A 15403-nucleotide genomic window follows, 5' to 3' on the forward strand; every position below is an offset into this window, starting at 1 on the left:
TGTTGTGCAGGAAACACTGGTGTTGTGCAGACAACACGGTTGTTGTGCAGGCAACACTGGTGTTGTACAGGCAACACTGGTGTTGTACAGGCAACACTGGTGTTGTGCAGACAACACTGGTGTTGCGCAGACAACACTGGTGTTGTGCAGACAACACTGGTGTTGTGCACGCAACACAGGTGTTGTGCAGACTACACCGGTGTTGTACAGACAACACCGGTGTTGTGCAGGCAACACTGGTTTTTGCATGCAACGCCAGTGTTGTGCATGCAACACTGGTGTTGTGCAGGCAACACTGGTGTTGTGCACACAACACGGGTGTTGTGCAGGCAACACGGGTGTTGTACAGACAACACTGGTGTTGTGCAGACAACACTGGTGTTGTGCAGGCAACAGGGGTGTTGTGTAGGCAACACTGGTGTTGTGCAGACAACACTGGTGTTGTGCAGGCAACACGGGTGTTGTGTAGGCAACACTGGTGTTGTGCAGACAACACTGGTGTTGTGTAGGCAACACTGGTGTTGTGCAGACAACACTGGTGTTGTGCAGACAACACTGGTGTTGTGCAGGCAATAGGGGTGTTGTGTAGGCAACACTGATGTTGTGCAGACAACACTGGTGTTGTGCAGGCAACACGGGTGTTGTGTAGGCAACACTGGTGTTGTGCAGATAACACTGGTGTTGTGTAGGCAACACTGGTGTTGTGCAGACAACACTGGTGTTGTGCAGGCAACACGGGTGTTGTGCAGGCAACACTGGTGTTGTGCAGACAACACTGGTGTTTTGCAGATAACACTGGTGTTGTGCAGGCAACACGGGTGTTGTGCAGGAAACACTGGTGTTGTGCAGACAACACTGGTGTTGTGCAGGCAACACTGGTGTTGTGCAGGCAACACTTGTGTTTTTCAGGCAACACTGGTGTTGTGCAGGCAACACTGGTGTTGTGCAGGCAACACTGGTGTTGTGCAGGCAACACTGGTGTTGTGCAGACAACACTGGTGTTGTGCAGGCAACACTGGTGTTGTGCAGGCAACACTGGTGTTGTGCAGACAACACTGGTGTTGTGCAGGCAACACTGGTGTTGTGCATGCAACACTTTTGTTGTGCAGACAACACTTGTGTTTTTCAGGCAACACTGGTGTTGTGCAGGCAACACTGGTGTTATGCAGACAACACTGGTGTTGTGCAGACAACACTGGTGTTGTGCATGCAACACGGGTGTTGTGCAGACAACACTGGTGTTGTGCAGACAACACTGGTGTTGTGCAGGGAACACGGGTGTTATGCAGACAACTCTGGTGTTGTGCAGGCAACACTTTTGTTGTGCAGGCAACACCTGGTAAATATGGTGTAGAATCCTGGAAAGCATCGTGTTGAAACCTACAAATGCAGTGTATGTAAACTGGCATGTAATATGTTGGGGTGTCAAGGTGGATTGTTGATGGTTGATGGATGCTCTCAGCCTCCTTCCTGGGAGAGCAAGATGCTGTCATCTCCCTCTATCATCTTTCTGTGGAGGTGGGAGGGCAAGATGGTGTCATCTCCCTCTCTCATCTTTCTGTGGATGTTTGAGGGCAAGATGGTGTCATCTCCCTCATACTATCAAACTATGAGACTCTCGTACCTAAGTCTGGTAAACTCATTACTGTAAATCAGCTTCCGTATGTGAAAGCACAGTCACCCTTGTAGATCTGAGAGTACACATCTGTTCACGGCTGGGTTTAACTTGTTCTGAAACACTGTGCATAGTTGAACATAGTTGTACCTAGCTGCTCATAAGTTCCATTGTTGGGAATACAAGTTACCGACAGAGTTACGTTGTGTGGACTTAAGTTACTCAAGTTTGGGAGATATATATGACTGTGTTTGACTGGTATACTGATGTAGTTGAGTACTAGTTGAACTCTGGAGAAGTACTAGAGTACATGACCACTGTTACCAGTGCCACCACCACCAGTGCCACCGCCACCAGTGCCACCACCACCAGTGCCACCGCCACCAGTGCCACCACCAGTGCCTGAGGGTAGGTGGCAGCGAAACTTCCTGTCTATTGTTCGCCACAATCCTGGCACCTCTGGCCCTCTCCCGTCCCCTGTGCCATCTTCCCCTCTCATCTCCCCATCTCTAACACTTTCCCCTTTCCTCCCCTCTTTATTTACGATTTCTTCACCACAAACATGGGAGATGACGTCACAACATGAACACAGAGTCCTGTACACACACCAGGTGTGTGTCATGTGTGTCATGTGTGCTGTATCCCCCTCGTTCTGTACGAAGGGATACATGACTTTTGTTTACTTGACAGTGTGTTGATGTAGTATTGCATCAGCAGGGTGTTGCTACACTGTCACATCAGCAGTGTGTTGCTACACTGTCACATCAGCAGTGTGTTGCTACACTGTCACATCAGCAGTGTGTTGCTACACTGTCACATCAGCAGTGTGTTGCTACACTGTCACATCAGCAGTGTGTTGCTACACTGTCACATCAGCAGTGTGTTGCTACACTGTCACATCAGCAGTGTGTTGCTACACTGTCACATCAGCAGTGTGTTGCTACACTGTCACATCAGCAGTGTGTTGCTACACTGTCACATCAGCAGTGTGTTGCTACACTGTCACATCAGCAGGGTGTTGCTACACTGTCACATCAGCAGTGTGTTGCTACACTGTCACATCAGCAGTGTGTTGCTACACTGTCACATCAGCAGTGTGTTGCTACACTGTCACATCAGCAGTGTGTTGCTACACTTTCACATCAGCAGTGTGTTGCTACACTGTCACATCAGCAGTGTGTTGCTACACTGTCACATCAGCAGTGTGTTGCTACACTGTCACATCAGCAGTGTGTTGCTACACTGTCACATCAGCAGTGTGTTGCTACACTGTCACATCAGCAGTGTGTTGCTACACTATCACATCAGCAGTGTGTTGCTACACTGTCACATCAGCAGTGTGTTGCTACACTGTCACATCAGCAGTGTGCTGCTACACTGTCACATCAGCAGTGTGTTGCTACACTGTCACATCAGCAGGGTGTTGCTACACTGTCACATCAGCAGTGTGTTGCTACACTGTCACATCAGCAGTGTGTTGCTACACTGTCACATCAGCAGTGTGTTGCTACACTGTCACATCAGCAGGGTGTTGCTACACTGTCACATCAGCAGTGTGTTGCTACACTGTCACATCAGCAGTGTGTTGCTACACTGTCACATCAGCAGGGTGTTGCTACACTGTCACATCAGCAGTGTGTTGCTACACTATCACATCAGCAGTGTGTTGCTACATTGTCACATCAGCAGTGTGTTGCTACACTGTCACATCAGCAGTGTGTTGCTACACTGTCACATCAGCAGTGTGTTGCTACACTGTCACATCAGCAGTGTGTTGCTACACTATCACATCAGCAGTGTGTTGCTACACTGTCACATCAGCAGGGTGTTGCTACACTGTCACATCAGCAGTGTGTTGCTACACTGTCACATCAGCAGTGTGTTGCTACACTGTCACATCAGCAGTGTGTTGCTACACTGTCACATCAGCAGTGTGTTGCTACACTGTCACATCAGCAGTGTGTTGCTACACTGTCACATCAGCAGTGTGTTGCTACACTGTCACATCAGCAGTGTGTTGCTACACTATCACATCAGCAGTGTGTTGCTACACTGTCACATCAGCAGGGTGTTGCTACACTGTCACATCAGCAGTGTGTTGCTACACTGTCACATCAGCAGGGTGTTGCTACACTGTCACATCAGCAGTGTGTTGCTACACTGTCACATCAGCAGTGTGTTGCTACACTGTCACATCAGCTACACTGTCACATCAGCAGTGTGTTGCTACACTGTCACATCAGCAGTGTGTTGCTACACTGTCACATCAGCAGTGTGTTGCTACACTGTCACATCAGCAGTGTGTTGCTACACTGTCACATCAGCAGTGTGTTGCTACACTGTCACATCAGCAGTGTGTTGCTACACTGTCACATCAGCAGTGTGTTGCTACACTGTCACATCAGCAGTGTGTTGCTACACTGTCACATCAGCAGTGTGTTGCTACACTGTCACATCAGCAGTGTGTTGCTACACTGTCACATCAGCAGTGTGTTGCTACACTGTCACATCAGCAGTGTGTTGCTACACTGTCACATCAGCAGTGTGTTGCTACACTGTCACATCAGCAGTGTGTTGCTACACTGTCACATCAGCAGTGTGTTGCTACACTGTCACATCAGCAGTGTGTTGCTACACTGTCACATCAGCAGTGTGTTGCTACACTGTCACATCAGCAGTGTGTTGCTACACTGTCACATCAGCAGTGTGTTGCTACACTGTCACATCAGCAGTGTGTTGCTACACTGTCACATCAGCAGTGTGTTGCTACACTGTCACATCAGCAGTGTGTTGCTACACTGTCACATCAGCAGTGTGTTGCTACACTGTCACATCAGCAGTGTGTTGCTACACTGTCACATCAGCAGTGTGTTGCTACACTGTCACATCAGCAGTGTGTTGCTACACTGTCACATCAGCAGTGTGTTGCTACACTGTCACATCAGCAGTGTGTTGCTACACTGTCACATCAGCAGTGTGTTGCTACACTGTCACATCAGCAGTGTGTTGCTACACTGTCACATCAGCAGTGTGTTGCTACACTGTCACATCAGCAGTGTGTTGCTACACTGTCACATCAGCAGTGTGTTGCTACACTGTCACATCAGCAGTGTGTTGCTACACTGTCACATCAGCAGTGTGTTGCTACACTGTCACATCAGCAGTGTGTTGCTACACTGTCACATCAGCAGTGTGTTGCTACACTGTCACATCAGCAGTGTGTTGCTACACTGTCACATCAGCAGTGTGTTGCTACACTGTCACATCAGCAGTGTGTTGCTACACTGTCACATCAGCAGTGTGTTGCTACACTGTCACATCAGCAGTGTGTTGCTACACTGTCACATCAGCAGTGTGTTGCTACACTGTCACATCAGCAGTGTGTTGCTACACTGTCACATCAGCAGTGTGTTGCTACACTGTCACATCAGCAGTGTGTTGCTACACTGTCACATCAGCAGTGTGTTGCTACACTGTCACATCAGCAGTGTGTTGCTACACTGTCACATCAGCAGTGTGTTGCTACACTGTCACATCAGCAGTGTGTTGCTACACTGTCACATCAGCAGTGTGTTGCTACACTGTCACAACAGCAGTGTGTTGCTACACTGTCACATCAGCAGTGTGTTGCTACACTCTAACATCAGCATTGTGTTGCTGTCACATCAGCTGTCACATCAGCAGTGTGTTGCGACACCGTCACATCAGCAGTGTGTTGCTACACGGTCACCTCAGCAGTGTGTTGCTACACTGTCACATCAGCAGTGTGTTGCTACACTGTCACATCAGCAGTGTGTTGCTACACTGTCACATCAGCAGTGTGTTGCTACACTGTCACATCAGCAGTGTGTTGCTACACTGTCACATCAGCAGTGTGTTGCTACACTGTCACATCAGCAGTGTGTTGCTACACTGTCACATCAGCAGTGTGTTGCTACACTGTCACATCAGCAGTGTGTTGCTACACTGTCACATCAGCAGTGTGTTGCTACACTGTCACATCAGCAGTGTGTTGCTACACTGTCACATCAGCAGTGTGTTGCTACACTGTCACATCAGCAGTGTGTTGCTACACTGTCACATCAGCAGTGTGTTGCTACACTGTCACATCAGCAGTGTGTTGCTACACTGTCACATCAGCAGTGTGTTGCTACACTGTCACATCAGCAGTGTGTTGCTACACTGTCACATCAGCAGTGTGTTGCTACACTGTCACATCAGCAGTGTGTTGCTACACTGTCACATCAGCAGTGTGTTGCTACACTGTCACATCAGCAGTGTGTTGCTACACTATCACATCAGCAGTGTGTTGCTACACTGTCACATCAGCAGTGTGTTGCTACACTGTCACATCAGCAGTGTGTTGCTACACTGTCACATCAGCAGTGTGTTGCTACACTGTCACATCAGCAGTGTGTTGCTACACTGTCACATCAGCAGTGTGTTGCTACACTGTCACATCAGCAGTGTGTTGCTACACTGTCACATCAGCAGTGTGTTGCTACACTGTCACATCAGCAGTGTGTTGCTACACTATCACATCAGCAGTGTGTTGCTACACTGTCACATCAGCAGTGTGTTGCTACACTGTCACATCAGCAGTGTGTTGCTACACTGTCACATCAGCAGTGTGTTGCTACACTGTCACATCAGCAGTGTGTTGCTACACTATCACATCAGCAGTGTGTTGCTACACTGTCACATCAGCAGTGTGTTGCTACACTGTCACATCAGCAGTGTGTTGCTACACTGTCACATCAGCAGTGTGTTGCTACACTGTCACATCAGCAGTGTGTTGCTACACTGTCACATCAGCAGTGTGTTGCTACACTATCACATCAGCAGTGTGTTGCTACACTGTCACATCAGCAGTGTGTTGCTACACTGTCACATCAGCAGTGTGTTGCTACACTGTCACATCAGCAGTGTGTTGCTACACTGTCACATCAGCAGTGTGTTGCTACACTATCACATCAGCAGTGTGTTGCTACACTGTCACATCAGCAGTGTGTTGCTACACTGTCACATCAGCAGTGTGTTGCTACACTGTCACATCAGCAGTGTGTTGCTACACTGTCATATACCATCACACAGGAAGAGTCACAAACAAAATGTTGAAATTATCAGCCTGAGCTGGCAGACTTAAGCAGTGTCAGCCTGAGCTGGCAGACTTAAGCAGTGTCAGCCTGAGCTGGCAGACTTAAGCAGTGTCAGCCTTAGCTGGCAGACTTAAGCAGTGTCAGCCTGAGCTGGCAGACTTAAGCAGTGTCAGCCTGAGCTTGCAGACTTAAGCAGTGTCAGCCTGAGCTGGCAGACTTAAGTAGTGTCAGCCTGAGCTGGCAGACTTAAGCAGTGTCAGCCTGAGCTGGCAGACTTAAGCAGTGTCAGCCTGAGCTGGCAGACTTAAGCAGTGTCAGCCTGAGCTGGCAGACTTAAGCAGTGTCAGCCTGAGCTGGCAGACTTAAGCAGTGTCAGCCTGAGCTGGCAGACTTAAGCAGTGTCAGCCTGAGCTGGCAGACTTAAGTAGTGTCAGCCTGAGCTGGCAGACTTAAGCAGTGTCAGCCTGAGCTGGCAGACTTAAGCAGTGTCAGCCTGAGCTGGCAGACTTAAGCAGTGTCAGCCTGAGCTGGCAGACTTAAGCAGTGTCAGCCTGAGCTGGCAGACTTAAGCAGTGTCAGCCTGAGCTGGCAGACTTAAGCAGTGTCAGCCTGAGCTGGCAGACTTAAGCAGTGTCAGCCTGAGCTGGCAGACTTAAGCAGTGTCAGCCTGAGCTGGCAGACTTAAGTAGTGTCAGCCTGAGCTGGCAGACTTAAGCAGTGTCAGCCTGAGCTGGCAGACTTAAGCAGTGTCAGCCTGAGCTGGCAGACTTAAGCATTGTCAGCCTGAGCTGGCAGACTTAAGCAGTGTCAGCCTGAGCTGGCAGACTTAAGCAGTGTCAGCCTGAGCTGGCAGACTTAAGCAGTGTCAGCCTGAGCTGGCAGACTTAAGCAGTGTCAGCCTGAGCTGGCAGACTTAAGCAGTGTCAGCCTGAGCTGGCAGACTTAAGCAGTGTCAGCCTGAGCTGGCAGACTTAAGCAGTGTCAGCCTGAGCTGGCAGACTTAAGCAGTGTCAGCCTGAGCTGGCAGACTTAAGTAGTGTCAGCCTGAGCTGGCAGACTTAAGCAGTGTCAGCCTGAGCTGGCAGACTTAAGCAGTGTCAGCCTGAGCTGGCAGACTTAAGCATTGTCAGCCTGAGCTGGCAGACTTAAGCAGTGTCAGCCTGAGCTGGCAGACTTAAGCAGTGTCAGCCTGAGCTGGCAGACTTAAGCAGTGTCAGCCTGAGCTGGCAGACTTAAGCAGTGTCAGCCTGAGCTGGCAGACTTAAGCAGTGTCAGCCTGAGCTGGCAGACTTAAGCAGTGTCAGCCTGAGCTGGCAGACTTAAGCAGTGTCAGCCTGAGCTGGCAGACTTAAGCAGTGTCAGCCTGAGCTGGCAGACTTAAGCAGTGTCAGCCTGACCTGGCAGACTTAAGCAGTGTCAGCCTGAGCTGGCAGACTTAAGTAGTGTCAGCCTGAGCTGGCAGACTTAAGCAGTGTCAGCCTGAGCTGGCAGACTTAAGTAGTGTCAGCCTGAGCTGGCAGACTTAAGCAGTGTCAGCCTGAGCTGGCAGACTTAAGCAGTGTCAGCCTGAGCTGGCAGACTTAAGCAGTGTCAGCCTGAGCTGGCAGACTTAAGCAGTGTCAGCCTGAGCTGGCAGACTTAAGCAGTGTCAGCCTGAGCTGGCAGACTTAAGCAGTGTCAGCCTGAGCTGGCAGACTTAAGCAGTGTCAGCCTGAGCTGGCAGACTTAAGCAGTGTCAGCCTGAGCTGGTAGACTTAAGCAGTGTCAGCCTGAGCTGGCAGACTTAAGCAGTGTCAGCCTGAGCTGGCAGACTTAAGCAGTGTCAGCCTGAGCTGGCAGACTTAAGCAGTGTCAGCCTGAGCTGGCAGACTTAAGCAGTGTCAGCCTGAGCTGGCAGACTTAAGCAGTGTCAGCCTGAGCTGGCAGACTTAAGTAGTGTCAGCCTGAGCTGGCAGACTTAAGCAGTGTCAGCCTGAGCTGGCAGACTTAAGCAGTGTCAGCCTGAGCTGGCAGACTTAAGCAGTGTCAACCTGAGCTGGCAGACTTAAGCAGTGTCAGCCTGAGCTGGCAGACTTAAGCAGTGTCAGCCTGAGCTGGCAGACTTAAGTAGTGTCAACCTGAGCTGGCAGACTTAAGTAGTGTCAACCTGAGCTGGCAGACTTAAGCAGTGTCAACCTGAGCTGGCAGACTTAAGCAGTGTCAGCCTGAGCTGGCAGACTTAAGTAGTGTCAGCCTGAGCTGGCAGACTTAAGCAGTGTCAGCCTGAGCTGGCAGACTTAAGCAGTGTCAGCCTGAGCTGGCAGACTTAAGTAGTGTCAACCTGAGCTGGCAGACTTAAGCAGTGTCAGCCTGAGCTGGCAGACTTAAGCAGTGTCAGCCTGAGCTGGCAGACTTAAGCAGTGTCAGCCTGAGCTGGCAGACTTAAGTACTGTCAGCCTGAGCTGGCAGACTTATGCAGTGTCAGCCTGAGCTGGCAGACTTAAGCAGTGTCAGCCTGAGCTGGCAGACTTAAGTAGTGTCAGCCTGAGCTGGCAGACTTAAGTAGTGTCAGCCTGAGCTGGCAGACTTAAGTAGTGTCAGCCTGAGCTGGCAGACTTAAGTAGTGTCAGCCTGAGCTGGCAGATTTCAGAACGACAATGAGGATATCGTCACGTATTCCATTAACAGTTCATCAGCTACGACATCTTCAAAAAACAAGGAGGGTAATGCTACAGATAAGTCAGAGTGGCACGACTGTGGGACATCCCAAGTCAAACATCCACCCGGCAGGGTTGAATGTACACCAGTCAAAAGCACAGTCAGTACTGGAGAAACAAGGGGTATGTACACCAGGAGCCATACTAGGTAGTATATCGCTGAAAGCCACCTGGCTTGACAGGTACTTACCAGAGAGCGAATAATGCTTTGTGAAGTTCACATTAACCAACAGTTTACTGATGCCACTAGAAATAACAAAACCCTGTATTTGATAGTCACAAATAACGAGCAACTAATTAGAGACATAAAATTTACAACAACAATGTACTTTGGTCACAACATGATGGAAGCACAAGTGAGTGTGAACTCAGGGTCAGGGAACTGTAGCACTGATGTAAGAAACGGGGTGATTAATGATTTTAATTTCGTAATAATGTTGGTAGAATTACCGACAATATGTAAAGTAAAAGGACACAAGTGTAACTAATGTGACATTTTATTGTGGCAACGTTTCGCTCTCCAGGAGCTTTGTCAAGCCGTTACCTTGACAAAGCTCCTGGAGAGCGAAACGTTGCCACGATAAAATGTCACATTAGTTGCACTTGTGTCCTTTAACTTCAATTTCAACAACCATAGAATTGACTGAGACAGAATAAACTAAGAGCTATCAGACATATCCTGGGAAAGAGACATGAGACCCCTAAATCCTGACCAGTGTCTGGAGAAGCTGATTACAGAGGCATACAACCTCTGTATTAACTATATACCGTTGAGGAAACTCAGAAGAAGATAAGACATAGAAAGAGAGCGTAGGAGATGGTACAAAAGAAAACGGGTCACTGAATTACTTAAAAACATAAACAGAAAAGGTCCACATAGAACCAGCAAGGCATTTAAATTACTGGGAACGCCATAAAGTCTTAAATATGTACTCAGTGGAGCGGAGGAGAGAGAGATACATGATAATATATGCCTGGAAAGTACTCAAGGGCCTGGTCCCAAATCTGCACACTGCCATAACAACATACTTGAGTGAGAGATATGGGAGGAAGTGTAAAATAAACTTAGTGAAAAGCAGGGGTGCAGTGGGCACAATAGGGGCACAGTATCAACATTGGTGGCCCCAGATTATTCAGCATCTTACCAGGAGATATCAGAAACACTGCTGGAACAAGTGCAGAAGTCTTCAAGAGGACACTGGGGAAGTATCTTCACCAGGTGCCAGATCAACCAGGCTATGATGGATATGTGGGGCAGCGGGCCTCCAGCAGCAACAGCCTGATTGACCAGGCTAGCACCAAACGAGCCTGGCCCATGGCCGGGCTCCGGGAGTATAAAGAGGAGGATAATACATAATACCCTGGCTACAACAATTCACAACTAACACAAAATACCCTGGCTGCAACAATTAACAACTAACACACACTACCCTGGCTACAACAATTCACAACTAACACACACTACCCTGGCTACAACAATTCACAACTAACACGCACTACCCTGGCTACAACAATTCACAACTAACACGCACTACCCTGGCTACAACAATTCACAACTTACACGCACTACCCTGGCTACAACAATTCACAACTAACACGCACTACCCTGGCTACAACAATTCACAACTTACACGCACTACCCTGGCTACAACAATTCACAACTAACACGCACTACCCTGGCTACAACAATTCACAACTAACACACACTACCCTGGCTGCAACAATTCACAACTAACACACACTACCCTGGCTACAACAATTCACAACTAACACAAAATACCCTGGCTGCAACAATTCACAACTAACACACACTACCCTGGCTACAACAATTCACAACTAACACACACTACCCTGGCTACAACAATTCACAACTAACACACACTACCCTGGCTACAACAATTCACAACTAACACACACTACCCTGGCTACAACAATTCACAACTAACACACACTACCCTGGCTACAACAATTCACAACTAACACACACTACCCTGGCTACAACAATTCACAACTAACACACACTACCCTGGCTACAACAATTCACAACTAACACACACTACCCTGGCTACAACAATTCACAACTAACACACACTACCCTAGCTACAACAATTCACAACTAACACACACTACCCTGGCTACAACAATTCACAACTAACACGCACTACCCTGGCTACAACAATTCACAACTAACACACACTACCCTGGCTACAACAATTCACAACTAACACACACTACCCTGGCTACAACAATTCACAACTAACACACACTACCCTGGCTACAACAATTCACAACTAACACACACTACCCTAGCTACAACAATTCACAACTAACACACACTACCCTGGCTACAACAATTCACAACTAACACAAAATACCCTAGCTACAACAATTCACAACTAACACACACTACCCTGGCTACAACAATTCACAACTAACACACACTACCCTGGCTACAACAATTCACAACTAACACACACTACCCTAGCTACAACAATTCACAACTAACACACACTACCCTGGCTACAACAATTCACAACTAACACGCACTACCCTGGCTACAACAATTCACAACTAACACACACTACCCTGGCTACAACAATTCACAACTAATACACACTACCCTGGCTACAACAATTCACAACTAACTCACACTACCCTGGCTACAACAATTCACAACTAACACACACTACCCTGGCTACAACAATTCACAACTAACACACACTACCCTGGCTACAACAATTCACAACTAACACACACTACCCTGGCTACAACAATTCACAACTAACACACACTACCCTGGCTACAACAATTCACAACTAACACACACTACCCTGGCTACAACAATTCACAACTAACTCACACTACCCTGGCTACAACAATTCACAACTAACACACACTACCCTGGCTACAACAATTCACAACTAACACACACTACCCTGGCTACAACAATTCACAACTAACACACACTACCCTGGCTACAACAATTCACAACTAACACACACTACCCTGGCTACAACAATTCACAACTAACACACACTACCCTGGCTACAACAATTCACAACTAACACACACTACCCTGGCTACAACAATTCACAACTAACACACACTACCCTGGCTACAACAATTCACAACTAACACGCACTACCCTGGCTACAACAATTCACAACTAACACACACTACCCTGGCTACAACAATTCACAACTAACACACACTACCCTGGCTACAACAATTCACAACTAACACACACTACCCTGGCTACAACAATTCACAACTAACACACACTACCCTGGCTACAACAATTCACAACTAACACACACTACCCTGGCTACAACAATTCACAACTAACACGCACTACCCTGGCTACAACAATTCACAACTAACACACACTACCCTGGCTACAACAATTCACAACTAACACACACTACCCTGGCTACAACAATTCACAACTAACACACACTACCCTGGCTACAACAATTCACAACTAACACACACTACCCTGGCTACAACAATTCACAACTAACACGCACTACCCTGGCTACAACAATTCACAACTAACACGCACTACCCTAGCTACAACAATTCACAACTAACACGCACTACCCTGGCTACAACAATTCACAACTAACACACACTACCCTGGCTACAACAATTCACAACTAACACGCACTACCCTGGCTACAACAATTCACAACTAACACGCACTACCCTAGCTACAACAATTCACAACTAACACACACTACCCTGGCTACAACAATTCACAACTAACTCACACTACCCTGGCTACAACAATTCACAACTAACACGCACTACCCTGGCTACAACAATTCACAACTAACACACACTACCCTGGCTACAACAATTCACAACTAACACACAATACCCTGGCTACAACAATTCACAACTAACACACACTACCCTGGCTACAACAATTCACAACTAACACACACTACCCTGGCTACAACAATTCACAACTAACACGCACTACCCTGGCTACAACAATTCACAACTAACACACACTACCCTGGCTACAACAATTCACAACTAACACACACTACCCTGGCTACAACAATTCACAACTAACACACACTACCCTGGCTACAACAATTCACAACTAACACACACTACCCTGGCTACAACAATTCACAACTAACACACACTACCCTGGCTACAACAATTCACAACTAACACACACTACCCTGGCTACAACAATTCACAACTAACACACACTACCCTGGCTACAACAATTCACAACTAACACGCACTACCCTGGCTACAACAATTCACAACTAACACACACTACCCTGGCTACAACAATTCACAACTAACACACATTACCCTGGCTACAACAATTCACAACTAACACGCACTACCCTGGCTACAACAATTCACAACTAACACACACTACCCTGGCTACAACAATTCACAACTAACACACACTACCCTGGCTACAACAATTCACAACTAACACAAAATACCCTGGCTGCAACAATTCACAACTAACACACACTACCCTGGCTACAACAATTCACAACTAACACGCACTACCCTGGCTACAACAATTCACAACTAACACGCACTACCCTGGCTGCAACAATTCACAACTAACACACACTACCCTGGCTACAACAATTCACAACTAACACAAAATACCCTGGCTGCAACAATTCACAACTAACACACACTACCCTGGCTACAACAATTCACAACTAACACAAAATACCCTGGCTGCAACAATTCACAACTAACACACACTACCCTGGCTACAACAATTCACAACTAACACGCACTACCCTGGCTACAACAATTCACAACTAACACGCACTACCCTGGCTGCAACAATTCACAACTAACACACACTACCCTGGCTACAACAATTCACAACTAACACAAAATACCCTGGCTACAACAATTCACAACTAACACACACTACCCTGGCTACAACAATTCACAACTAACACACACTACCATGGCTGCAACAATTCACAACTAACACACACTACCCTGGCTACAACAATTCACAACTAACACAAAATACCCTGGCTACAACAATTCACAACTAACACACACTACCCTGGCTACAACAATTCACAACTAACACAAAATACCCTGGCTGCAACAATTCACAACTAACACACACTACCCTGGCTACAACAATTCACAACTAACACGCACTACCCTGGCTACAACAATTCACAACTAACACGCACTACCCTGGCTGCAACAATTCACAACTAACACACACTACCCTGGCTACAACAATTCACAACTAACACAAAATACCCTGGCTACAACAATTCACAACTAACACACACTACCCTGGCTACAACAATTCACAACTAACACACACTACCCTGGCTGCAACAATTCACAACTAACACACACTACCCTGGCTACAACAATTCACAACTAACACAAAATACCCTGGCTACAACAATTCACAACTAACACACACTACCCTGGCTACAACAATTCACAACTAACACAAAATACCCTGGCTGCAACAATTCACAACTAACACACAATAACCTGGCTACAACAATTCACAACTAACACACAGTAACCTGGCTACAACAATTCACAACTAACACACAATACCCTGGCTACAACAATTCACAACTAACACACAGTAACCTGGCTACAACAATTCACAACTAACACACAATAACCTGGCTACAACAATTCACAACTAACACAAAATACCCTGGCTGCAACAATTCACAACTAACACACAATAACCTGGCTACAACAATTCACAACTAACACAAAATACCCTGGCTACAACAATTCACAACTAACACACACTACCCTGGCTACAACAATTCACAACTAACACACACTACCCTGGCTGCAACAATTCACAACTAACACACAATAACCTGGCTACAACAATTCACAACTAACACACAGTAACCTGGCTACAACAATTCACAACTAACACACAATACCCTGGCTACAACAATTCACAACTAACACACAGTAACCTGGCTACAACA

This window comes from Cherax quadricarinatus, chromosome 66, assembly GCF_038502225.1.
Source record: "Cherax quadricarinatus isolate ZL_2023a chromosome 66, ASM3850222v1, whole genome shotgun sequence".
Lineage (NCBI taxonomy): Eukaryota > Metazoa > Arthropoda > Malacostraca > Decapoda > Parastacidae > Cherax > Cherax quadricarinatus.